Genomic DNA, 27423 nt, shown 5'->3' on the forward strand with positions numbered 1-27423 from the left:
GCACAGCACTATGTCACACATTTAACACATAAGACCACAACACTGAAATATTCTTCATGGCAAAGGATACCAGGGTACAGAATGAGAAAGCAGGGCTAGGTAGTAAACATCTAACATGCAGTTAGTATCTGAAATATATAAAGAAGAAAAAATTGGATTCCCAGAAAACCAATAACCTAATATAAATCATACAGATGAACACAAAGAAAAATTTTAAAACATGAAGAACATATGGGCAAGAATCAGGATAATGCAAACCAAAACTTCATGGAGACTTCATTTTGCTCCTGTCTAAAGGGCTAAGATCAACTAAACTATTCATTCATGTGTGGATGTGGTGAAAAACAAATACTTATTCATTACAGGTGAGAATACAAACATGTACATCCATTACAGAAAACACTTTGAGATTTTCTCTGGAAGCCTGAGGTCCACCCATACATCTCTTCATCATTTACGGAAAGACTCTATGTGCTACTACATAAATACCTGCTCAGGAATGTCCATTATTGATCTATTCACGTAAGTCCGATTCTGGAAAGAGCCTAGATGTCTTTTAACTGACAAATATATAATGAAAATGTGATGGATTTCCATCATTTTGCCTCTATCAGAATTAGAAATTTGAAAGATTACATATGAATAGATGAAGCAAAAATCATGGAGAGTGAGGAGACCCAGATCCAAACCCAAATATGGCATACATTCCCTTATGTGTGGGTGTTAGCATTTAAGCCTTCAACAAGTATGCCAAAATACATCAGACCAGAGAGATTCTGCTTCAAGAAGGGAATGCAGCAAAGGATCATTCCAATAAATGGAAATAGAATACACACCAATAGATAGACACTAGGAGGATAAAATGGGAAGGGCAATTTACTAATTTCCACCTGAAAAGTCACATGGAAACATACTACTGCAGAAGCTTCCTAAATAATTATGTGTATAAAATAAATACGAAAAAGTCTCCAAATAAGAGATTTTACTGTGTGAATCCTTAAGTTATGCATAGTTGAGACAATGGACAAAGCAGACCCATGAATACCCTAAATATGTCACATAGAAGAAAACTCTTAAATCATCCTGTGACTACCTCAATTTTACACATTGCTCCCTTTTATAGCTATATGGGTCTTATAACCACTATCATTGCTGTAAGTATGAATTTATTCCCTGATTTCTTTGGCTAGTTTAACATACCAGCTGTTTGTTTTACATAAAATGACTTCATGATGATGCTTAGCTTGACGCATCTGGTTTACTTCTGCATCACTTCCTGTGGTGGAAGAGTGTGGAGCCTTTCCGGAAGATTCCTGCAGTGGAATAAGGTAAAAGGAACTCTGTAAAATGATATAAATAATGTGTATCATAAGGGTCTCATTTTCTATCTCTGAATTTAATATATCTGAATTTAAGAAATTGTTCATAAAATATAAGCAGTATGACAAGTGAATGGGGAATCTTACAGACACAGTTGGATTTAAGTCTATCTGTCATTTCTCATGGAAACTAATGATGAATGAGTAATATTGTAGTTGGAATTCTAACTGGTCTTAATAATAAAAACCCAGAGTCAGATATAAGGGAAAATGTTGGACTATCTGAGAAGCAGAGCTGCTTGCTACTAGTTATTTCTTCTAGGAAATCCTATGACAGATAGGTCAATATCCTGTCTCTACAAATCATCAGACTGAATGCTGTCTCTTAGCAAATGTCAGTCTGAATCCTCTGAGTTCCTGTCTCTTCCTGGTTTCTCTTTTACTCTCTGGCCAGTCATATCTCTCCTGTCACTAAATCCATAGTACTGGGAATAAAGTTGTGCGCTATGTCTCTCTTTTAGACTGATTCAATATCTTCTAGCACAAAATTTCCTTTAAAACATAGAAATCACTTTGCCTCTGTCTCTCAAGTGCTAAGGTTAAAGGAGTGTGCCTCTGCTGCCTGACCTATATGAACATTTAGTGGCTTAGCTCTGTACTTGTATCTTCATGCAAGTTTTGGTGCATCCAACGAAAATATCCACATAAAATATAGTACAGAAAATTAGTATCCACAAACAGAGTGATACCTGATATGTATATGTCAATATATGTAATGATTTTATATTACAACACATAAAACCAATTTGTACTTCCTAGTAAAGTTGAAGGATGTTAATTATAAGAATGTTTATAATTCTTTAGTAGGTTCATTTATCTTGTACAATATTAAAATTAATCAAGAAGTGTTATGCAATAGCTATATGTTGTTTAGACTCCATATGAAATATGTATCATATGAAAAGTATTTGTATTGTATCATATTGATTATGAAAGGTAAAAGGCTGAAGGGGTTCATTTTCAGTAAAAATAAATGAAAATAACTGACACTTTTAAATTCCTTAAGAAGAGGTAAATACTGGATCAAAACCATGAAGACAAGGATTTTTGCTGTAAAATCTTTAAATAGTTACATTAGAATATTAATAGTTTTAATATACAAAAAATTCTCAGGGAATAGAAATTTTAGGCAACAAATTTTCACCATATCTTCTACATTTTTACTAGAATGACCAAATCTTCTTTTCTGATCATTTATGAATTTTACAAGTTATGAGAAGATGCTGTCTGCAATTACATTTGCCTAGTAATGCCATCCTATTTGACAGTCAGTGAATGGACACCCACTCATCTTCTAAATCAAGTTACCTTTCATACTTAGATATCTGGGGACCAATTTCCTTTCTCACTCTTGCTCTGGATTAATCTTCCATGAACATCCTCAACTACCACATATTTTCTTTCCTAAGAAATCAATTAAAACTAAAATGCTTGATTTTTACTTCTTTCGAGTTCTATCACTATAGCATAGGTGTCCTTCTGGAATACTCCTTGCTTAATTTCTCAACATAGTATATTTATTCACTATAGAGATTTGTGTAGGTTTACATTAAAATTGGCTTTAGAATGCCCTTAAACTTCATGGAGCAAATAACATGGTGGTGTGTCTCTGAACAGACTGTGGAAAAGGAAAATCCAAAGAATTATAAATCTATTTGAATTCTCTACATTGACACAATTCCTAATAAAGAATTAAGGACTTTCGACAAGAATGTGGAAATAGTTTATTTTATTCACTGAATTATGAAAATATTTGAGTTGCTTACTCATAATTAAGCCTCCTTACTAGAAGGAAAATTTCTTTCTTATTTGGCAGTTCAGGTAAATACAGGATCATATTATCTCCTCAAATAACGACCTTGAAATAATCTGATGGCCATGAGGAAAATATTGCTCCTTGGCAGTAGTGAGTATAATCATCACATCACAAATTTTTTGTCTGTATGTTGAGTCAACTCTATGAAATGAATCCATTTCTGAAATTTTCAATTCTATATCCTCTATTTCAGGAGGCTCTCCAACCATGCAAAGAACTTAATGCAGACCATAGTCATAATCACATAATTATTTACTGAACACCAAAATAAGAGTTTTAGCTGTGTGATTGGACTCTAAGCATACATGTTGGTAAAAGTGTTTCATTTTAATGTTAAATTTCTCATGTATTGACTGCATATAGTAGCCTGAAATATATTTTAATTTGCCCTATGGTAAGATCATTAAACCAAACAGTATTAAGTAAGAAATGTGAATTTAAGCAAGTACATACCACTTTTTCATATCCTTCATTCTTATCAAAGACATCTTCATTTTCCAATTTTAAATCTGGTATTGTTTCTTATTCTAGTTCTTCTGACAAACTCATGTTTTATTCAAAAATAAAAACAGCAATTAGATGTACAATATTCTCTGGCAGTAATTGAAACACATTCATAATTAGAATTTAGAAGATTACAGTTATTAAAGATTTCAATTAAATATATTTTGAAAATGAACACTTATATCTTTAGAAAATGAGATAGGTTTTGAAATACCATTATATCACCTGTATAAACACTACATGTCAAAATTTCAAGACAACAAAATATTTGACCAGTTCATACAGAAATGAATACGCCTCACACAAATGAACAAGAAACATATAATCTAAATTTTCAAATGTCATAGAATGGAGAACATTAATCAGTTTCTCACACTGATACACACACACACACACACACACACAAACACATAATTACACACATTCAGGAACACATAAATAAAAGACACTTAACAAGATTTGGGTAATACTTGAACCTCTTTCATTGAAATGACCCAAAGTTTTACTTTAAAACTCTATTGCTGATGACACATATTTGTGACCCAGGATTTGGAGGAATTGAGCTATAACTGACATGGAAATCTACTCTCATACTAGGAGAACACATTGCAGAATTACGAAGGGGGTTGAGCCTCATTAATCCTACCAGCAGTATGTGATACACAAGAAGATCCGATGACCCTAGTAAGATTTCCCTTCATGGTGTGAGAGTGGCATTTTTGTTTTAAGGAAACCAACAGCTCTCTCATTAGTCTTTAGGTTCTTTCAAAGAACACGTCATTTATGGAACAGGAATCCTAGCCAAACTCCCATGGACTGAGAAATCACAGACCATAGGGATCATCTACTACAAGTACTTTCTTAATACAATGTAGTTCCTGGATTCTAAATAGGATTGTTATAGTCATGACTACATCCACAAAAAATGTATGTCTCATTTTTCTTTAAAGAAGTTGCTTTATGCAGCACATAGACTTACTGAACACATCCGCAAGTGATCAAAATGGAGAGCGTGACCATAATGTGCTCATGGCACTCATACACAACCCTAAAGCTAAGGCTCATTAAAAATAGCAACACTTGGGCTGATATATTTTAAAATCAGTGTACCAGGGCTCTTAAAGCTACACAGCAGCTTCTATGCATGACTTGGCTGAGGCCAACATGATATTTAAAACATGTTATTTCTGAAAAAATTCATGGATAAGGAACAGCAGATGAAATGCAACTATGGATGAAGGAGACCTCATAATGCTCAACTCCTCGATTGATATCTGTTGACATCAGTTATTTCTAAAGACAAATCATATGTCTTTCTAGAAATGAACTCTATAAACTCTATAGTAGACTATATAATTGCAAGGGGCAGTCCTAAACACATAGACATATAAGCAACACGTAACAAATACACACACACACACACACACACACACACACACTTACACACACACATGCACAACATGGAATATCTTTACCGATAATAGAGAACTGAAGTCACACAAAAATTGTTAAGGTCTCGCATAGGAATATTTGAAAAAACAGTTGGAAGGGTAAAAATGTTGTAAATATACTAGAAAAGCATGAATTTATTAAAAACTTAATGAAATAAAATCAAAGTCAACTCTTACTGACATTTTATTATAATTTGCATAAAAGTTGTTTTTGCCTTGCATCACTTTTTTTATTCCGTTTTAGTATGAATTAAGTAGGTGATTTTATTTGACTAAGGTATCTGTTTTCATGTTTTAAGCAAACCTCTGCAAATGATCTTTCAAGTTAAGGCTGTGCATTACCAGCTTTTGCTTCCGTATTTTCATATTCTTTGGAAGCTCTTGGTAAGTCATCTGCTCCATTTTCCAGAGTATTCTGGGGAATATCTTGCTGAAATTCACAACAATAATGAAACGGATTTTTGAGAACATAGGTGAATTCTCTAGTTTGAATTCAACTAATCTTATCAAAATAGAAGTTTTAAAAATCAGAATATTTTCATAGATGAAATTCTGCATGATCTTTTGAACAACCAATTCGTACCATTTATATCATCACATATGATAAAAACCAAGCCTGGAAACAGAAATAGAAAAATGATTATCTAGAGACATCCAGAATGCATTAAACTCATAAAATGAATGTTACATTACTCATCAACCCTGAAACAAAGTTTTAAAACACATTTTACAAATAATAATTAGTGTCCTTGTAATACAAAAGGTTTTACTATTAAAAATAAATCTTGGGAAAATCACATTGGTATGACAATAAGAGATGTGAATTGTGAAGAAAATACAGAATATGCAATGTGGAGAAAAATTAAATATTTTAGATTCAATACTGTTTATGAAAAGAAGGATGTACAAAGCAAAAAGTGTTTGGTCAAAATTTAGAGGTTAAAGAATATAATTGCACAAACTATAAAAGCAAAGTATCTTCATTTCTGTATACAATATAATTATTCAATAAAATCATGAAGACTTCCACAGCAAATACAGGGTATCAAAATGGCATAACAAGCATTAATTTGAAGGGAAGCATCAGAACATTCATTCGATGTCTGTAAGGTTCCAGATACTTATGTTTTGCAATTGTAGAGCAAATGTCCTTGGATAACTATATTTTGATCATTTTCAAAATATCAGTTGGATATTGGAAAGACAATTTAAAATTCACATAGATTACCTAGCCTCTAAATAGCATAACAATAGGATTTAAATTTCATACTAATACAACAAGAACTATTAGAACTAATTTAGATTCTATGATGCAACATTATTGCCTTTACACCAGTGGAGGGTATGTAAGTCTTCAAATACACTAGAAATACATTTCATTCTGGTTTCAATATTCATAAAATCCAGGAAGAAAGGAATAAAATTCAAAATCATATCTTAATTACACCCTTTAAGAACTTATGTATAGCATATCACAGTAAACTAGAAGGGCTGTGTTTGTGTGTTGAGTGGTAAAGAATTTGACTCATATTTATTAAATACCTTAATTCCCTCATAAGTGTATTTTTAAAAAATCTGTACAATTTTCCATCTACAATGACTACATTTTGATAACTGCTATATTTGAACATTTAAACTCCATAGGGGAATTTAAGTCCAAGAATTTATGTCAAAATTTGCTCTGATTACCTGAGTTTCATAATTAGATTTCTCCTTGATTCTTGGAAACACAGAAATCGAAGACTCAAATAGGAAGTTTTGTGTTTTAAGTAAGCACACAACAAAATAGGTGAGTAGTGGACAAATAAATTTTTTCCAGTCTTGAATCTTTACTTATTTGAATAGCAAATGGAGTTTCCATTGTTTTTAGATATTTCTTTATAATAATAGAGTGGATCACAAAAAAGTCCCCTTGCCACATAATAATCAAGACCCCAAATATACAGTATAAAGAAAGAATATTAAGAGCAGCAAACAAAAAAGGCCAAGTAAAATATAAAGGCAGACCTATCAGAATTACACCTGACTTCTCCATGGAAACTCTGAAAGCCAGAAGGTCCTGGATAGATATTCTACCACCACTAAGAGACCATGGATGCCATCCTTGACTACTATAACCGGCAAAGCTCTCAATCACTATAGATGGAGAAAACAAGATATTCCATGACAAAACTAGATTCAAGCAATATGTTTCCACTAACCCAGCCCTAAAGAAATTTTCAGAAGGAAAACTCCAACACAAGGAAGTTAACTACAACCAGAAAAATACAGGCATTAGAGAATCCCTCTCTACCAACTGCCAAAAGAACAAAGGGATGAAATTCCACACATAATTCCACCACCACCAACGATTGCAAATCGAAGAAGAATGAGCATTCAATGGTCATTAATATCCCTCAACATTATTGGCCTTAACTCATCCATTAAAAGACACAGGCTAGCAGAATGGATTCGAAGACAGAACCCATCCTTCTGCTGCATACAAGAAACACACCTCACCCTCAAAGACAGTTTTATGCAGTCTTCAGCGATGCTTTTCAGCCTTTATTTATACATCCCAGGAAGGTGCAGATTCCTGAATGTATAGGCTCAAAGAACCTGAAAAGCAGCTAATTCCCTGGTTCAGACAAATAAGCTAATTGAGGATTAGCAACACACATTCCAAGCCTAGACATGTTACTAGAGTGCTACACACTCCAAACTGGAAATGATATGTATGATGTTAGCAAAGAATACAGGAAAAGAAGCAGGTGCCTGGGATCATAGATACTTTCCATTCAGCTCCTTCCAGTCCTTAGCACTGAACTTGCTGTAGTCAGAACTCTGTGACACCTCATTCCTCTTTTCTATTCAGACTCATGGGCATCGAGTAACTTGCAACAGAAGAACTTGGTTAGGAGTCATTTCTATCAATTAAGCACAAAAGGCTTCATGGTTTCCAAATCACTGCCAACCCTATGTAGTTGAAGTTGATTTTCAATATCCTGTAACCTATGGTACGAACTTGGTTGTTTTGAAAAAAAAATTCATCTTGAGGCCAAATTCTTCTTTCCATTTATCTCCATGATGGTCCTTTTGAAATAGTCCTTCCCTGGTGAAAGATATTCAAAATGTACAAATCCATTCTGATGCTCTTTCACTTAGCACACTTGACCCACTAACATAATTTCAAACAGAAACATTAAACCAAATATTGTAAGCAAGGACTGCTCTTACAGTAAAAGAACACATGTGAATCTAAACTGGGCTATTTGTATTTCCACCTCATAGGATACTAGTTTTTAGATTTGGGTTTTCATCAAAACAACTATTTTTTTAGAATAATGAGGTTGATATTCTCAAGATGTTTTAAGTAGGTTTCAAGTTTCCTTGAAAAACCAAAAATTTGAAGACCTGAAATTCTCTAGCAAATGAAGAAGGAATAAATAGCAGAAAACTCTAAACTAAACATCTTCAAAAATGAAGAGAAATAGATGTACAGTATAAATTCCAAGATGCTTACTGTCATAGAGAAAAAAGAACATAATAAAAAGAAAAAAAACCATGATTTTCCTCATGGAACCATCTTACTGTAGTCAGATGAGTAAGAGAATACAGTCTGACAGTGCTGTCATGAGCTGGCAATTTGTTAACTGTGGGACCACGTAATTAATCAAACTGTCTGGATGACCTCTATTAAGGTAGCAAGACACCTAGTCGCATGGATATGAATGCTTTAAAACGTATCATTATATTAATATCTCATATACATTAGTTGAATCAGATGGAATCCATTGATGAATTAAATATTCAGTCAACACTAGCTTCTTTTCCCTGATTCAAATTGTAAGTTAACATTCATACACCTTAAAATCTTACCCTGATGAAAAGATGTCTTTATTCTGATGCCATATATTGAATCAATAGTAAAACATACTTAAGTAGATATTACTATGTGAAACATAATACTTATTCATGAAGTAGCTTCTAGTGCAAATACTAACTATGGTACTAAAATAGAACAAATCCATTAGGAAATCATCACCTCTTTGAATTCATCAAATAAAAGAATGAGAGAAAGTATTAGCATTTGATACTTCAAAATAGGTGACAATGTACAGTGACAATTACAACTTAAGTCAAGAGGGCCATAGACTCTCATAAATAAACATCAAAGACAGGAATTTTCTTGACTATAGTACCAAGATCAGTTTGAAGACAGTATAAATATATATTTTTGTGACACAAAAAAATCTACTCCCGACACATGGCTGCAATTCTTCATCCAGGGATGATGCAGCCTATCAGAGAGAACCTGAGACAATGATCGTTGTTCTTTTCTCATTCTTACCCATTGTGCAATAAGGTAGAAATTCAACTGATGCTTTTGTCACCATTGGACATAATCACGTGTAAAACCACCACCTTAACAGTGTATCCACTCTGACGGAGGACTGATGAGTAAAGAGGTCAAGACTGGACTGGTTTAACCCACTGAAACAGCTGACTTGTACAAGGCAGAGCTCTTGGACTGATGGCTAGGAGGCCAGCTTGGGATCTCTCTCTCTCTCTCTCTCTCTCTCTCTCTCTCTCTCTCTCTCTCTCTCTCTCTCTCTCTCTCTCTCTCTCTCTCACACACACACACACACACATACACACATATTACAAATACATAATATATATGTATTCCAAATTCTGTATGTGAAATTTATAATAAAATACCAAATGGAAATAAAAATATTGATCAACATAGAACCAGTAATACAATATAATATCAAGCAACAATTTTTCCAATAGATGGTACATACAGAGAGAATATAGCCATAACACCTTAGAATTAAATGATACCTTCATCCAATGGATCAAACTGAAAACTAAGATAATATTCTGCCTGAGCTCTACAGAATACATATGCTACACATCATCATATAGAAGCTCGTCTTCAATGTAGCATATGCCTGTAAACAAAGGAAGCCTCAGGAAATTCAGAAAAGTAAAATAACTCTATATATCCTATATGACAATTGAGTACTGAAAGTTAAAACTGACAGCAAACAAAACTCTAGTATGCCTATAAACAAATATATGACCCAATAATGCATATAACTAATCTCAAAATAAGAACAAGCCAAGCCCACAACCAGTAGATTGCAAGGATTAATAAAAATTAAAGCATGCCAGGAGGTGGTGGCACACGCCTTTAATCCCAGCACTTGGGAGGCAGAGGCAGGCAGATCTCTGTGAGTTCGAGGCCAGGCTGGACCGATAGCCTCCAAAACAATACAGAGAAATCCTGTCTCATAAAAACCAAAAAAAATAAAGCAGAAATAATAAATTCAACAGAAATGAAGAAAACAGTACAAAGAATAAAAGAATATGAGTTGTTTTTCTAAGAAGATAAAGATGATCCACAGACACTCTAAAACTGGGTTCTCTCTATAGCATCACCAGAATGTACCAGTGGATATCAAGCAGAGATTAAACAGAGAGCAGTGGATACATCTACATTTCGACTCCAGCACCTACGGATCAGAGAACATCATACAAGAGCTAGGAGGAAAGAGTATAAGCATCAGAAAATCTTCTGTGAAACAATCTTTCACAGCAATGGAGGAATAAACAAGAACTGAACATAGACAATATCAATAGACTAGCTTAGAGAGAATATTTGGAGGAATTTCAGAGATTCATGCTTCTAGAAAAGGAATTGAAGAAAACGAATGACTGCTGAGACAGGGAGAATGAGTCTCTTAGGAAAGAACCCTTAATTGCTTGTCCAATAAAATTGTAGTCATCACTAAATCTCGGTAAATACAAAAAAACTAAATACAGTAGGTTGTAGTTATATATGTGTGGGGGTGGCATTTAACAATATTATACGTAAATTAGAAAGAAGCTTGCTTCACATGTCAATCCTAGCTCCCTCTCCCTCCTGTACTCCCCCACCCCCCCAGAAACTGCTCCAGTAATTTCAAAGGAAGAAGAGACTATCAGTTTGAGACTTGAAGGGATATGAAAGAATTTTCAATATGTGGAGTCCGGGAGGGAAGAAAGGGAAATGGGAATGTGATCTAAATATACTTTATTTAAAATGCACAGAAAAGTAAGCATTACTTTTTATCATACTCAGGAAAGGAAGTCATAACATGATTTAATATTGAGTCTTGTTTTAGTCATACAATTGACTCTTTCTGTGGAATTTGAAACAAAGAAATCATGTTCACTTACTGATGCATTCACTATTACTGTATCATAAAAATGTGTTTTTATAGAGGTGTAATGTGTTTTTATAGAGGTATAATGTGTGTTAGTACAAGCCAAGAGAATGTGTTTCTTTTCTAGAAGGCCTGGGTTCAGTTCCCAATCCTACGTGGTATTTGTCAAAAATCAGTGACTACAGTTCCACAAATTAAAGAACCATCTCCTAACTGACACAAGCACCACACATGAACATGGTGTACATGTCTACTGTACATGCAAAAAAACACTCACTCATAAAATAAAATATAAATGAATTAATGAATGTCAATATAATGTAGTGAAAAATTAAGTAAATGTAGAATATGTTAATATTTTATAGTAAAATTATTTTGCATGTGAATATATATTTCCAGTGCAAAACTAATGAACTTTTTATAAAACCCAGATTCAAAAAACTATTTCCTCGATATACTAGATTTCAGTAACTACTTGGTTTTTAAAACTGCCTGGGAGGAATCAGAGTGAGGCAAGGAAAGGAGGAAAGTGAAAAAATTATATCATAATTAAAATGCATTTTTAAAGCCCTCCTCTTTGAGGTTGTAGGGTAAGGAGAAACTCATTCATTTTGATGGAAATACATACTTATAGAGCCATTAAAGATAGCTCTTTGGCCATTATTCAGGAAGCTCATTAAAAATCTTCCTCAAAATTCCAGCGATACTCTGTTTTTCATGTACCCAAACAACGCCTAATTAAAGACAATCAAATTCTTGAATCCAATTGTTTCTATGTAAGGAAGAAATACATAGAAAGAAACTACAAGAAGACGTACCTGGGAAAGCATCCTGTTTTCTTGAGAAGAGGGACATCCCATTGTCCACAACAGCCCTCTTTCTGCCAAGTAGAGAAAGGGTCATAGAAGAACTTACTAACTCAATACTGATAGGAAAATATTTATTAATATATTAGATGGTCAAGAGTATTTCAATAATTGTGAGAGATTCTGTCAGGTTATTTGAACATATGCTTAGAAATTGGTAAGCTCTAAAAGGTTTTACAAAGTTTCTCATTTTAGAGGATAAGAACAAAGGGAAATGGTGTTGATTCAAGGGCAATACAGTTCAAACCATCCAGATTATCTTGACAGGATAGAAAGTACCCTGATACTGGAAGGAGTCCTCAGTCTGCTTGTTCTGGAAAAGTGTTTCCTGACACTCGAACTTCGGCTTCCAAAAACTCAGGATTTTGCTACGTTAGTTTAGCCGATTGTTGTGAATATCCCGCCACCTAAAACAGGCATAGCCTTAGTAAAATAGCATCTAATTTGCTTCTCATTCTTGAACTGATTGGAATCCTGAAGGAAAACCAGTGAATAATTCTTGAAATTGGTTTAATATCAAAAACTGCAAGATGCAGAAATTAGTTTTTCTGAACCAAAGAATAAACACAAGATGAGAACACTAACATATTCCAAGAAATAGTTTGGTCTATTGCTGGACTTACTTTAGCCATGAAGGTAACACAATTCTGACTTTTGTCATAAGGATCCTGAAAATCTATGCTTACCCCCAACTTAAACTGAAGTAAGAAATCATCTTTAATGCATACAGTAAGTATGCCCATGAGCTGTGATGGCCCTTATACACTATACAGTTATTATAGTGTAGATTCTGAGAATTATATTTAGTGTCTATTTCTGAAGAAGATGAGGCATATATACTGAATTCTTGAGGGACAGAATAAAGCGACATAAAAATGTCCCATAATATGGAAAAGTATTTGGTAGACTGAACACTTCCTGTCATTCCACAAGAAAAGAAAGATGCTAGAGATCTATACTAAAAGAGAGTGTGCTACAGAAAATGATGTCAAGGACCTTCTATAGAGATTACTATGAATGTGAGAAAGCATTTCTGCCCTCTGTCTATAAATGTTTGGATTGAGCTGATAACTAATATATCCACAAACCCATTTGATGGAAGAGAGACTCCTCCAAAGTAAGATGCTGTGACCGTCTTCTAAAATACTGAGATAATTTGAATATGTGATAATGTTCAGATTCCCAGCAATGACTCTGCAGGAATCTTGAGTCTTATCTGACTGAGCACAGTACATTATATCAGTAAAAATGTGAACTTTAAAAACACATGGTCATGTGGACTACCTTATGACTCCATGACAGTTATGATAATGACACAGTGATCAAAAAGGGTAGGTGAACCATGATTGTCATGTTTCATTAACACCCAACTGAAGGACAGTTTTAATTGCAGCAAATCTACACGAATAATTGTTTCCTAAGTTTTCTCATGTCTGCCACATATGACTTGTACATGCAAAACTTTCTATGCAGGTCCCTGGGTGTGATTCGATGGATCACCATAGATAAGCCTTGAGATATTGTCCTCCAGATATTGCTATCCCTGACATATCTTCCCCTTGCTTGTCACATGGCAGGTGCATTTGACTAAAATAATCCCATCACAAATGTACTTACATAATGAAGTCACACCTGGCTAAAGTATGACATTGGTACAAATATATTTAAATCATGACGGCACAAGTGGTTAAAATATAACATTGGTAATTAGTTCTTGCCTAAATTTGGTGACAATTAGCCCATTAACTTGTATATTTTCACATGACACTTTCCCACAATTGCATACATCAGGGCCATTCTTGAGTAAAATGTCAACAAGGATTTAAAATCCCATTTAACTGCACATATGAGTATTGTTCTAGAATGATAGAGTAGATTAAATTATTTAAGAAGTGAATTTACTATACTTTACTAAATCTGTGTAAGTAGTATGTGTGTAGAGTTAGGGGCAAAAAGACAAAAGATGTGACTTTTTACACTCAGGATGAAACCAGGTGTCTAAATTTCTGCTGGAGGTTGAGTGTGCACTGGATTCATGAAAGAAAATGAGGGTATGAATGGACTGCACTGTTCCATATCCTTGGGTTTCTTTTTTCTATTTCTTTTCCTCAATATATGTTTTTATCTAACTTAGAAACATGAATGCTTCACATATCAATCCCAGCTCCCTCTCCCACCCCACCTCCCTTGTCGCTACATCAGCCCCCCACTTCAGTCACCCACCCAATCCCCATATCATTCCCTGTCAAGGGTTAGGCCCTCTTTGCGGGGATCTCCAGAGTCTGTCTTTTCATCCAGGGCAGGACGTAGGCCCTTGCCCATGTGCCCAGGTTGAGAGAGCATCCCTCTATTTGGAATGGGCTCCCAACTTTCATTCCTACACCACTGATTTACTACCCAGTTTGGGAAAATGACTGTGCTAGATTTTAGTGCTCAGTAGTAAACAGTGTGCATGAGCTCATTCATTTCTCACACTGTTGATGATAGACAGTGTGTGCAAAGCTGTCTCAAGATCCTGTGCCTGTGCTTTTCCAGTAATATATAGTAACCTGTCAGTGTATGTGAAATAAACCACTCAGCCTATTACCTATTTTTTCAAACACTTGCCATGACTCCATAAAGAAAGTTATATGCTCTAATACTTCTATCTATAAATCAATATTTATTTCTTACCCATGACAAACCATTTTGGAGAGTTCCATTTGATGTAATTTTAAGACATTCATCCCATTCCCTCAACTACTTTCCCAATTCACCCTCTTCTATACCCACTCATCTTCATTCCTCATTGATATAACCCCCCTGTCAAATATTTGGGATCACTATAAGATCAGGGTGAATCCTGTTGGAGCCAGGTATAATGGATGACTTATGAAGAAAGTGTCTCCAGGGCACAACCCACTTTATGTTCATATGACATCATAATCTCTGTGAGACCACTCACATGGAAACTCAAGTTACACAGAATTTCATTATGCAAACAGGAATTTCCCAAAAAGTTCTGCTGTTAGCTGAGGTCTTAGTGACACTTGATAGCTGTTGGGAGGGGGCATTCATTCTCCATTAAATGTGTAGACAACGTGATCTGAACTAGCTCCAGTGAATGGTCGTATACCCACGAGTGTGTGGGCAGGATAAATAAGACTCAAGGCGTTAAAGAGCAAACAAACAATAACCAAGTGTGAATATCTAAATGAACACCAATCACGTAATTTCAAGGAATAATTGAACTTGTAAACATGAAAAATTGACCATATACATGACACTGTTAAAGGACATAGTGTCCAAGTACTTGGGCATTTGATTTGCAAAATCTTTACCTTTGTTTTTTCTTCAATATCTCCCCCACATTTAAGAAGCCTGCTGACAATAGGTAGGCTATCCACAAACAGTGCCTACATTGAAGTCTTTAATATTTGTAGCAGCTCCTTGATCAAAATGTACAGAGACAATTTCTTACTCTTTGCTCTGTACAGCCTGTCGATATTGTGACAAAGAAAAAATGTGGAATCAAAGAATTTAATATGGTCTCCCAGAGTTTTCACCATGACCTCTATTTAAGTGACACTAATTTCACTTTCATTATCACCGCTAAGACCTACTTAATTACAGAAATTAAATCTGTGAATTACCTTCATAGGAGTTGTGGCATTCTTCTTATCAAGGGCATTGATCTCACTGTCCATATGTAACAGGAAATAAACAAGATCCAGATGTCCATAGAAGCAGGCAAAGTGGAGTGCAGTTCTGTGGGAATGAGAAGGATTTTTAATGAAAATTGTAGGGTACTATGTCAACATACAGAGTCACTCATGTGTTTAGAAATAGTATTTAACCGTTTAAATCCACTTCATTCTATAAATATAGTTTTTGTTCTTATAATTTGCTATATTTGAACAATTTTCTATATAGAACAGTTGTGACAGTGAGAATAAAACTCACAGCTGTTGCATACTAGATATGTGCTCTATCACTGAGCTATGTAGTCAAGAACAACCTATTGGAACAGAAAGAACAAGACTATTGTCTTGAACTGCTATTGGATTTTCTTCCTGCTCTGAACTCTTTTATCACCTAACTGCTTCTCAGTCTTTACGTCCATAAAACTGGTGACAAAGGCAATACTTCTGTCCAGTTAGGATGCATCAATTGCATCACTTTGCACTATTCAGATATGAGCGGCTTTGATGATCCCCAATGGAAGGCCTCATCATACCTGGGGTGTAGATTTGAGGTGGGATGTGGGTGTCAGTGGGCAGCATGGGAAGATGGGAGTGAGAGGGAACAGGGATTGATATGTGACATAAAATTGTTTTTTAAATAAAACAGAAATCATGAAATGGAAAAAAATATCTACGAAAAGTACTATTCACAAAAATTGAAAAGTATAAACAACAAAATCTAAACTTCAAGTCAAAGGACATACGTGTAGTATTTCAAATCAAATAGGTATACTTTATATTTAACAATAAGTAAGTTCATAAAAAATAAAGGAGCTAGATATTTGCTAGGCCTAATATCCACATCTAATATGAATTCCACAAGTGAGATTCGGACATTTTGGGCCACCTCGAGTTAAACCAATATCAGAAAAACAAGATACATGGTTGGTTTGTAAATCATGACATTCCCAGAAAGCTCTATTCCCCCTTTCAAAAGCAAGAATAAGCATCAGAAGTAATGTTCAGGGAATTTGGAGCTTGTCACCACAGAGTGTACTTAAAAATGGTGGCTGATCAGGTAGTGCAAATAAGCCTGCAGAACTGTATGAAGCATGGAGTGAAGAGACCTAAGAGAAATCTTGCAAATCTACTGAGATGGAGAGTGATATCCCTAGGACACTAGTGAGAAACAACAAGATAATGAATGAGTAGGAGGAGAAAAAGGAGCCCTCAACCATCTTTCAAGTTTATATATTTGTATTCTTCATATAAAAATACAAATGTTGGTAAAATAAAATCATTGATAAAAAGGCTCATTGTTTGTTTTCCTGGATAGGTTTAAGTTGGAGGAAATAAAGTTATGAGGAATATTGATTCAATTTTGTACTTTCTACAGTATACATACATTGTAATTCTTACGTACTTTGAAATTAAATCCCAGTTTCTTTATGCTTTTCTTATATGATTCTGTTCTATACTCAAAGCTCCTAAAGAAGATGCTCCAAAGGGGAATTATGCGGTGACAGTAAACCTGTTGGAGATTTGGTTTCACAGTTCTTCTGTTCCAGAAGATCTGAACACCGGACATGTGTGTGATCACAGGAAGCAAAGAGACTGTAGTACAGAATGCATAGCTGGGCTCGACTCACTCCTGTTGTCCTCAATTGAGCTAGGAAAGGTAAGTTTCTCCCATCCCCCAATTTCCTCAAGGACCCTCATCCCTAGGTGCCAAGTGTTCTTACCTTTTCCAGTGTCCTTGTCTTTCACATTAAAATGTCTTCTTGCCAGCAGGTACAGTGCCTCTGTCACTTTCCCAGCACACACTGCCTCATGGAAGGGATTTTCTGGGTCATATGACTGTCAGTACCTGTCCTCACTTGCATAGCCACACCAGAAAAATGTTCCCTGGATTTCACAGCTTGGGCCATCCCAAAACCCCAATGGGGTTCTTGGCCCTTTCTTAAAGCAGAAGAGCTTCTTCAGGGTGGAGAACATGTGTGTCACCAACCTTCTGTAAGGTGAATGTGTATAATCTTATTGGATGGTGAGCTTTCACCATTCAGTGTCAAAAACCAGAGCCAATCTCCACTACTCCCACAAGAGAGAAACTCTGGCTTAACCAGTTTAACAGAAACAGGGTGGAACAGCTATTGTTAAGCAACACTGGTAAACACCAACATGCTCCTTCTTCCTCAGGCATAAATGACAGTTCACTGCATAAATGGTGCTCACTGCACATGTGCAATGGAAGTGTGGTGGTCTTCCTGGGCTTTAGTTTGTGCATATTCCTCAAGATTGATGCATTCCTGTTTGTCCCCAAAATAATCCTCCTAGACACTTCTTTTTTGGTGGAGGGGCTGTGGTCATTTCATTGAATGTATTAGTGTCTGAATATGTCAATGCACCCATCTTGATTTTCAGCCCTTGTGTTCTTCTGCTTCATTCTCTCTACTGCTGATTTTTCTCAAGAATTTCTATGCTTACTGTACAGATGTTTCCTTGTAAAGACTGCAGGAGTTTTACCATTCTTTTGCCACTTACTGTGTTCTTTAATCATATATTCGGTTGTATATTTGGGTTCTCCATGATGTCATGGGTGTTTCTAACTATTTTAAATTTTGAGGAAAGCCTTATCTTCCTCACCTCCAATGCTATTCTCACAAACACTGTCTTAGGGGTGTCAGCCTCTGTACATGAATAAGAAAGCTGAGTTAACTAATTTCCCATGATTATTAGGACAAGTGGTCTCTCTCTTCCTATTTTTCAAATTGATAGACACCATATGAGGTCATGGGGGCAAGAACAAACTGGTCATGGCGTAGGGTGGAATTTATTCATGAGGTGACAAAATGGATGTTTGATGAGGAATTCCTATGTATATGTAAATAAAGCACTTTTGGTCAATAGGGAAGCATGATAGGTAGAACTAGGAGTCTAGGAGGATTCTGGGAAATGTAGTAAAGGGAGCCATTGCCATGTGATTCCTGGGAAGACAGGACACAATTCTGAGTTCTCAGAAAGATGAGTACTAATAAAAATATGAATTAGTAATTATGGATCAATAATTACATCAGAGCTAACCAATGGGAAACAATAGCAAATGGCCAACAGCTTCATACTTAATAGAACAGCTGATAGTCCCCAATACAGCAGTGATTACCATGGAGAAGACCAGGTTGCCTGTTGAGGTATTTTTAATCTCTGTACTTTTAGCTGTTAAGAAAACCATTATATTTATACTTCATTATCAGTTTTACTCTTCTTGGGTCCCTGTGATGGAGGTGATGGCAGGCAGCATAGCAGCAGCAAGACAGCCTCAGCAAGCTCCACCCCCACAAAATGGCTGCTTCTTTGTAGTCAGCCATTCCATTTGTTAAAATCAACCCCTGATTCCTTAGGGATACTAGGTCTCCTGGTGAGTAATGTAAGCACACATATAGGATTTCCCTGCTGCCAGACTTCCTGCTGAGAATGGAAGACTCATTAAACAGGATAAAAAGTTCAAAATGCTTTTTACTGTTCCTTTATTTACAGAACTTGCTTTGCAAAGACTGATCTCAGTAACCAACCATATACGTGGCATGGGAAATGATGGGATTTGTGCAGATGAGATGGAAAGAATTTGAAATCTATATAAGTTGCAGACCTTTAAGGATGTTATTTAAGGTAAGAGAAAAAAGAGAGTTAAAGGTGACACCTGAAGTTAACCAAGACCCAAAGATCCCAGATACTGCCACATGCTTGTCATCTGAACTCATTATGAAAAAGGACAGTTTGACAATCACTGCTGGTCAGCTGGAGCTACAATATTAGGGTGATTAAGAAGGGAGCATAAAGATGACACCAACTGGCTAACTAAGCAATAGTGGAGAGGCTACCTAAAATACCCTGATAATGAGTATGATGACTACCTTATATGGGATACTAGAATTTTCATCCAGTGTCTGATAGGAGCAGAGACAAACACCCACAGCTAAACATTGAACGGAAGTTCTGAAACCCAGTGACAGAGTGGGTGGAGTGATGTGCAAAGCGGTCAAGACCAGGCTGATGAGACCCACAGAGACAGTAGGCCTAAACCAAGGGGAGCTCTTGGACACCAGACTGATGGCTGAGATGCCATCATAGGACTTATCCAGACTCCCTAATTTTGGGTGTCAACTGGGAGACCTAGGCCATCTATAAGATGTCATGTAGCGGACCAACTTTTATTCCTGACATACAAATGGATTTTGGGATCCCATCCCATATTGAGTGCTGCTCTCTCAACCTGGACACATCGGGGAGGACCTAAGACCTGCCCCGGATGAATTCACAAACTCTGGAGATCCTCCATGGAGAGACATTGTGCACTGCAGTTATTTACATAGTTGCAGTTTGATGTGGTTTTCATTTGATTGTGACTGTGCCCCAGTTCTTCTCTGTTGGAATGAAAAAGTATTCACTTAATTCTGATTTGATGGAACCCAGCAGCTGAGAGAATTTGTGTTCTAAGTTGAGGCATATTTTTTTTAAGAAACAGTACTTATAAATATTTGAATTTGTAAGACTATGCCTTTCTATGTTGGGAAACTTTTTATATTGTGAAGTTGATATTTATGTGTGATCTTGGGGATGAACAAGAAAGAAAAGTTTGTGATTTAACAGTGGTAAGTTTGGTTGTCAAGTTGACTAGGTATCTATTGTCCTGGTTAATTTTATATGAACTTGCCAACAGTTGCAATCATCATAGAAGGAAACCACAATTCAGAAAAATGCCTCCAAATGATGTGGCTGAAGGAAAATCTGCAGGGCATTTTCATTATTTTTTTTTTTTTGCTTTTTCGAGACAGGGTTTCTCTATGGCTTTGGAGGCTGTCCTGGAACTAGCTCTTGTAGACCAGGCTGGTCTCGAACTCACATAGATCTTCCTTCCTGAATCTGCCTCCTAGGTGCTGGCATTAAATGCGTGTGTGCCATCAACACCCGGCTGGCATTTTCTTAATGATGGATTGCGGGTGGAGATACTACTGGCATGGTGGTCCTAGTTTTTTGAGAAAGTATGCTGATCAGGGCAATCCAATGAGAAGCCATCCTACATGACCTAAACATCAGCTCCTCCCACCAGGATCCTGACTGAGGTCCTGCCTCGCCATACCTTGGTGATGGACAGTTAAGTGCAAATGTGGTCAATGTACACAACAAAGTATCACACAGACATAGACATCCTCAGATACACATACAGTAACACAGACACATAGACAGTCTTAGATACATACAAGGACACATACACAAACATACATTCACAGAAACAGACACACACAGAAACATATAAAAACACAAATTGAGTTTCAGTAACCTACCCAAACACACCAAGACAGACAGACAGACAGACACACACACACACACACACACACACACACACAGATAAACTTACACAGAAACACACAGACACATTCAAACAGATTTACACAGACACACATAGACATTTGGCCACACACATAAGCACAGCATCACTCTTTCTCCCTGTCTCTCTTGTAATCTCTGTCTCTCTCCCTCTCTGTCTCTTCTTTGTCTCTTACTCTCTCTATATACTACAAATAGCTAATTTGTTTCTTGTTTAGGTTTACTCTTCAATTTCCATATATGCTTTGTCATCATGTTCATTAGGCCGCATCCCTGTTTCAAGCACTCATGCCCAGAATTCCTTGGTGTTTAGATTCACAAATATTCACTCACACACTAGCAAATGGAGATACAAACATACAATTTTACAAAAAAACAGAGTCACACACATTTACAGAAACACACAGACACACATAGACATTCACACAGACACATTCTTACAGAGACACATAAACACATGGATGCACTACAGATACACACACAGAAACACAAATTTTTACACCCTTAATCACAGACATAAAGAGTAATGTAAACACACATAGCCACTAACATGATTATACTCACAAATAGACACAGAGAGACATAATGACACACCGACAGGGAAATCATGCAGACACAAACACAGACATAGACTACACACAAAATTGGGCACTCAGAAACACAGACACACATATATACAGGATAAAGAAACACACACAGAGGTCCTCAGAGACACAGACAAAACAAAGTAACAAACAGACATAGACATCCTCAGATACAATCACAGTAACACAGACACATAGACAGTCTTAGATACATACAAGGACACATACACAAACATACATTCACAGATACAGACACACACAGAAACACATAAAAACACAAATTTAGTTCAGTAACCCACCCAAACACACCATGACAGACACACACACAGATAAACTTACACAGAAACACACAGACACATTCACACAGATTCACAAGACACACCTAGATATTTGGCCATACACAAAAAGATACAAACTCATGCACATGGATACAGTAAACATTACCTTTGAGAGACATTAAAACACATACGGATCAACAGAGAGACATATAGATATATACACAGACAGATACTCTCATACATATACACTGTGGGTGACACAAGAATCACACACAGAGGCACAATCACAAAGACACACATGCGTGGACACATAATAAAACATATATGTTCAGAAATGCTCCCATAGGTACACAGACATAGATAAACTCTCTGCCTCTCACACATAAACAGAGAATACATTCTACAGACACTCACGTACAGACATATGAAAACACACAGATGCACATTCACAAAGACACACATGCGTGGACACATAATAAAACATATGTGTTCAGAAATACTCCCATAGGTACACAGACATATAGATAAACTCTCTGCCTCTCACACATACAGGAAACACATTCTACAGACACTCACATACAGACATATGAAAACACACAGATGCACATACACAAAAACATACATAAACATAAATAGCCAGAGCACAAGCACACAGACATGTATTTATTCTTACACACACACACACACACACACAGAGAGAGAGAGAGAGAGAGAGAGAGAGAGAGAGAGAGAGAGAGAGAGAGAGAGAGAGAGGAAGAGCCAAACTCTGTTCAAGGCTGCCCCTTTATATTTTATTTCTGTAGATTCCAAAATTGTCAGCGCCCTAGAAAAATCTACTTTGTGCTCTACTGAGCATTTAGGCCATTTCTCAGGAATGTGTGAGGTCAGGAATCTGGATGATTGATGATAATTTAAGTGCCTTGATTCCCGAAGTCTCTTCCTCTAATTCATCTGTATGTTCATCCTCAGGATGGTTCCTGCTTGTGCTTTGAATCAAACCCTCAAACATCTGTTTTTAACTAAATGAGGAATGAACTCCAGGCACATCCAACTTTGCTCTTTGCAGTTGATTTTTATTCCCATTTCCCTGATAGTTTTTGGGAGATTTCACTATTCAAGTTGTAGTGCCATCTAGCATCCAGAGCAGGACATCTCTGGCTGTAGTAAAGCACCTTCAATACAGCCCTGCAGCGTTGGAAAGAATGGATTCTGAACATCACAGATGCTGACGACTGGGTGACAATGCAGGTAGTGAAGCAGAGTATTTAAAATGAAGAAGCGCCAGTCTGGCAGCTTCTTTAACATGGAAGGCAAGACAGGGGCTTAAGAGGAGAGGGAGTTGGACTGTGATGGAGGTAGAGAGGGAGTTGGGCTGTGGATCTTTTCTCCTGCCTCTCCCTCTGCAGCTCTCGATCCACACGTGTTCCTAGGCTCAGGCCAATGTGCCAACAGGCAGCTGCAGCGTGGAACAGAAGAGCCCTCTTTCTGTCCCTTGACAGTTTGGCACTGAGGTGTTTGTTAGGCTTGGAAATATTGGGAAGGTGCTGTGTGGGTCACCAAAGTAGACTCGAGGCAAATAACCCATCACGATTTTGGAAAGAGCAGCTGCATAGGGAATTTGGTTGAGTGGATAAACTAGAAGTGAGCTGCCTCAGAAAAGGAACCCCTAAGCATTTGAGCATGATGTCCCAAGCCCAGAGTCTCTCCACTAGGGTCTCAGTTCCTTCCTAGGTTTCTGCAATAAGGAGATTTTCTAGAAAGGCAGATTCTCAGCTCATTCCTGTCAGAAAATGCATTAGGAACTCTGAGAGGATCCGCCCTGGTTTGAGGAGCTTTGGAGTGATTTTGATGCACATCCCAAGAGAGACACCAAGGAAGGGCGCAGGGGACAATGACCAGTAACAAGGGCCTCGATGCTGGCTGGCTACTTTGGCAAGGCAATGCTGGCCTGTGATCCTAGGAAAGGACTGGGACTTTCAGAGCCTGTTTGTTACCTGGTGGAACTTAACACATTGTGTTTCCTTCCCCACATGGTTGTGTGACAGCCTGGAAGTCTAAGGGAGCTATCTAAGCACAGGAGTTTATCCTTGGGAAGACTCTTACTATCCACTCTTTCCTGAGATGCTGATCCCTTGATTTATCCAGACCCCCATCACCGGTTATTATACTTAGAGATCATTTTAAAAATGATGCCACATATTTACTCCAGCATATCTACTGCATTTCTGTCCATAAACTCCTGCATTTAATGGGCGTTTCTCTTTGTTCCTGTGTTGAAAGGACTGTGGATAACTATGGAAAAGAATCTATTTGACAATGTGACACAGGTTGCATTAAGACAGTCACAGCCTATCAAGAACTTCAGATTCACTTGTAGAGAAAGTTAGCTGTCTTTTTTCCATAGGAGAGCTCAAAGCAGGAGTGTCAGTATACCAAAAAAAGCTGAATGCAAGTACTGATCTCATAATGTGCAGAATACATTGACAACATTTCAATCCAATTTCAACTTAACTATTTTCTAACACATTTTCTCTTGTTTTCAATTTATGCTACTACAAAGCCAGGAACCCAGTTGCTTCTTTAAGTCCAAAGCCAGGGGCAAATGTGCTTCCTTCCTACTCAAGTGTTTGACCTTGTGGAATGTGAGCACACACATGTGTGGCTGTTAGTGTGTGTGTGTGTTTGTGTGTGTGTGTGTCTGTGTGTGTGTGTGTGTGATAAAGAGAGAGAGAGAGAGACAGAGACAGAGAAACAGACAGAGAGAAAGAGAGAGAGCTCTTTGGTATATATTGTTGAAATATGTGACATTGAAGCATCAAATACTCTGTTTCTCTTACCTACATGGAACATGTCTTCTCCCACAAAACAACTTCAAAAGCATTCTTAATACTGAAAGTTGTATGACAACTAATCACGGGTACATGGTGTGCTCTAGTTAATTTCTATAGCTTTAAGAGAAATTCCAGGTTCCCTGTTGGGCCTAGAATTCTTCAGCTTTAATAACTGAGTTGTTGCCGAGTGTAGGTGGTGCACACCTTTAATTCCAGCACTTGTGAGGCAGTGGCAGGCAGATCTCTGTGAGTTCGAGGCCAGCCTGGTCTACAAGAGCTAGTTCCACAACAGCCTCAAAAACAATACAGAGAAACCCTGTCGCAAACAACAACAAAAATAATTAAGTTCTTGAAAATAAAGGAAAATTTGTAAAGAAACAAAAATGTTAGTTGTTATTTTCTACTGTTTACTAATATGCAAGTTAATTCTGTTGGTGTGAAAGGCATCATAGCACTCTAAGCATTTGGAGTAGTCTTTTATTTCATGAAAATATTTCAACTGCCAAAGCTGGAATTGACACACCATAGTAGATCATGATAATGCAAGTTATTTTACCATTCACGTTGCTATTATTTCTGAGTATTTTGCATGTTAGCTTCCTATATTTAAATTTATACAATGATACTGATTTTGAAATGAATATAAAATTGACTTAAACATAAACAAGCAATCCTTTACTTCCAGTAAATAAGTCTATACTTGAATTATCCCTTTGACCTCTTGTGTATAGTATAGTAATTATGAACATATATAAAATTGAAATTCAATAATATTGAAAGAGCATTTGTTATTCCATTCTTTTGTCAACAATTTAACTTTTTTATACTTGTCATTTCTATGATGAAATTTAATGTTTAATTTTCTCGCTCATATAAAACATTCCTCTGGCACATATGACTTGGGCACTTGTATTTGTTTTCCACAATCACTCCATTGCATAAAATTCCTCAATCTCGCTACCCCTCTATGTGTCCCCCTCTTTCTTTTATCTTTCTTTCATTTTTTATTGTTTTTCCTTTAAGACAGGATTTCACTCTGTAACAGCCCTGGCTGTCCAGAAACTCACTTTGTACTCCAGGTTGATCTTGAATGCACAGAGATCTGCCTGCCTCTGCCTGTGGAATGCTGGAGTTAAAGATGCGTGCCACCGCCGGGCGTTGGTGGCGCACGCCTTTAATCCCAGCACTTGGGAGGCAGAGGCAGGCGGATCTCTGCGAGTTCGAGGCCAGCCTGGTCTACAAAAGCTAGTTCCAGGACAGCCTCCAAAGCCACAGAGAAACCCTGTCTCGAAAAACCAAAAAAAAAAAAAAAAAAAAAAAAAAAGATGCGTGCCACCATTCCTGAACAGTTATTTCTTCGTTGTAGGATGATCCTCACACTATTGTAGACAAGATTTTGTATTAAATGAAGTTTATTTTATAAATATGTGATAAAACTGTCTGATTTATTTCTAGATGGAATAAATAGTGAATTATCCTCAAATTAAGTTAAGCATTCTATGATATGATTGTAAAATTGAAATAGTTAAAATTATGAAATAAGGGTTCCTACTTTTCCTTACGACATATTCATTATATATTATTTACATTATGCTTGACTTCTTGTCATTTCCTATGTGCATGTCCTCTCAATGCATTCATATGTACAAACAATGTACAAATGTCATATCCAACCATCACAAATACATTAGATAAGGGAGTATGTTTTTTGTTTGTTTCTTTGTTTGTTTGTTGAGACAGGGTTTCTCTGTGGCTTTTGAGGCTGTCCTACAACTCTCTCTGTAAACCAGGCTGGCATTGATCTCACAGAGATCCACTGTCTCTGTCTCCTAAGATCTGGGGTTAAAGGTGTGCACCACCACCATTTCACTTATTAGGGCTATTTTATAAACTATAAATCTTTGAGTGTGTATTTGCAGTAAATCAGACATTACATAACGACAGTTCAGGCAAGTTAGGAGTGATTAAATTCTCTAATTTCCTACACTGACCACATTGGGAAATTTCCATAGTTAGCTATCTCCCTTCACAGATAGCATTTTTGCTTTGAAATAAAAAGTTATATTTAGTTTTATTTCCTTTTTAGTCAATATTTATCCAGTAAATATTTTTTGTATCTGCTCTTCTCTGTTTTGAAATATGCAAATGTTACTTTTAGAGATTCCTCTGGGTTGACACTCACATGATATTTTACCACGATTGGATTTATTTTATATATTTTGGCATGAATAACATTCTATGTAATTACACTGCTAATGTGTATTTGGACACATCATTTTCAGTCTTGCATATGTTTTCCCAAACATGTGCAGTGATTTGACCCATTGCTGGTGATTTCTACCTTTAATCATTTGACAAAGTTGAGCTCCTCAGTTTCTTCATGACTTATATATTCTCTTTGTGATTACTGTAACTGGAGAAAACATTTATTAATATGTGCATCCTACAAATGACAGAAATTGCTGAGTTTCTA

General features: G+C 36.5%; 1 long non-coding RNA gene and 1 pseudogene across 2 annotated transcripts; both read right to left on the bottom strand.

Moving 5' to 3' along the window:
* LOC121136435 overlaps positions 1 to 27423 on the bottom strand; it is a 213022-nt pseudogene that overhangs the window by 28925 nt on the left and 156674 nt on the right.
* LOC121136434 lies at positions 1041 to 15066 on the bottom strand. 2 transcript variants are annotated; one of them, XR_005873498.1, is made up of 5 exons: positions 14884 to 15066; positions 12163 to 12224; positions 5493 to 5580; positions 3649 to 3731; positions 1041 to 1313 (listed from the first exon to the last, which is right to left on the bottom strand). It is a non-coding gene; the product is annotated as an uncharacterized LOC121136434 (long non-coding RNA). The 2 variants fall into 2 exon arrangements; XR_005873497.1 differs by having other exon boundaries at positions 3649 to 3739.

The sequence above is a fragment of the Mesocricetus auratus genome, unplaced genomic scaffold (genome assembly GCF_017639785.1).
Source record: "Mesocricetus auratus isolate SY011 unplaced genomic scaffold, BCM_Maur_2.0 Super-Scaffold_100123, whole genome shotgun sequence".
NCBI lineage: Eukaryota > Metazoa > Chordata > Mammalia > Rodentia > Cricetidae > Mesocricetus > Mesocricetus auratus.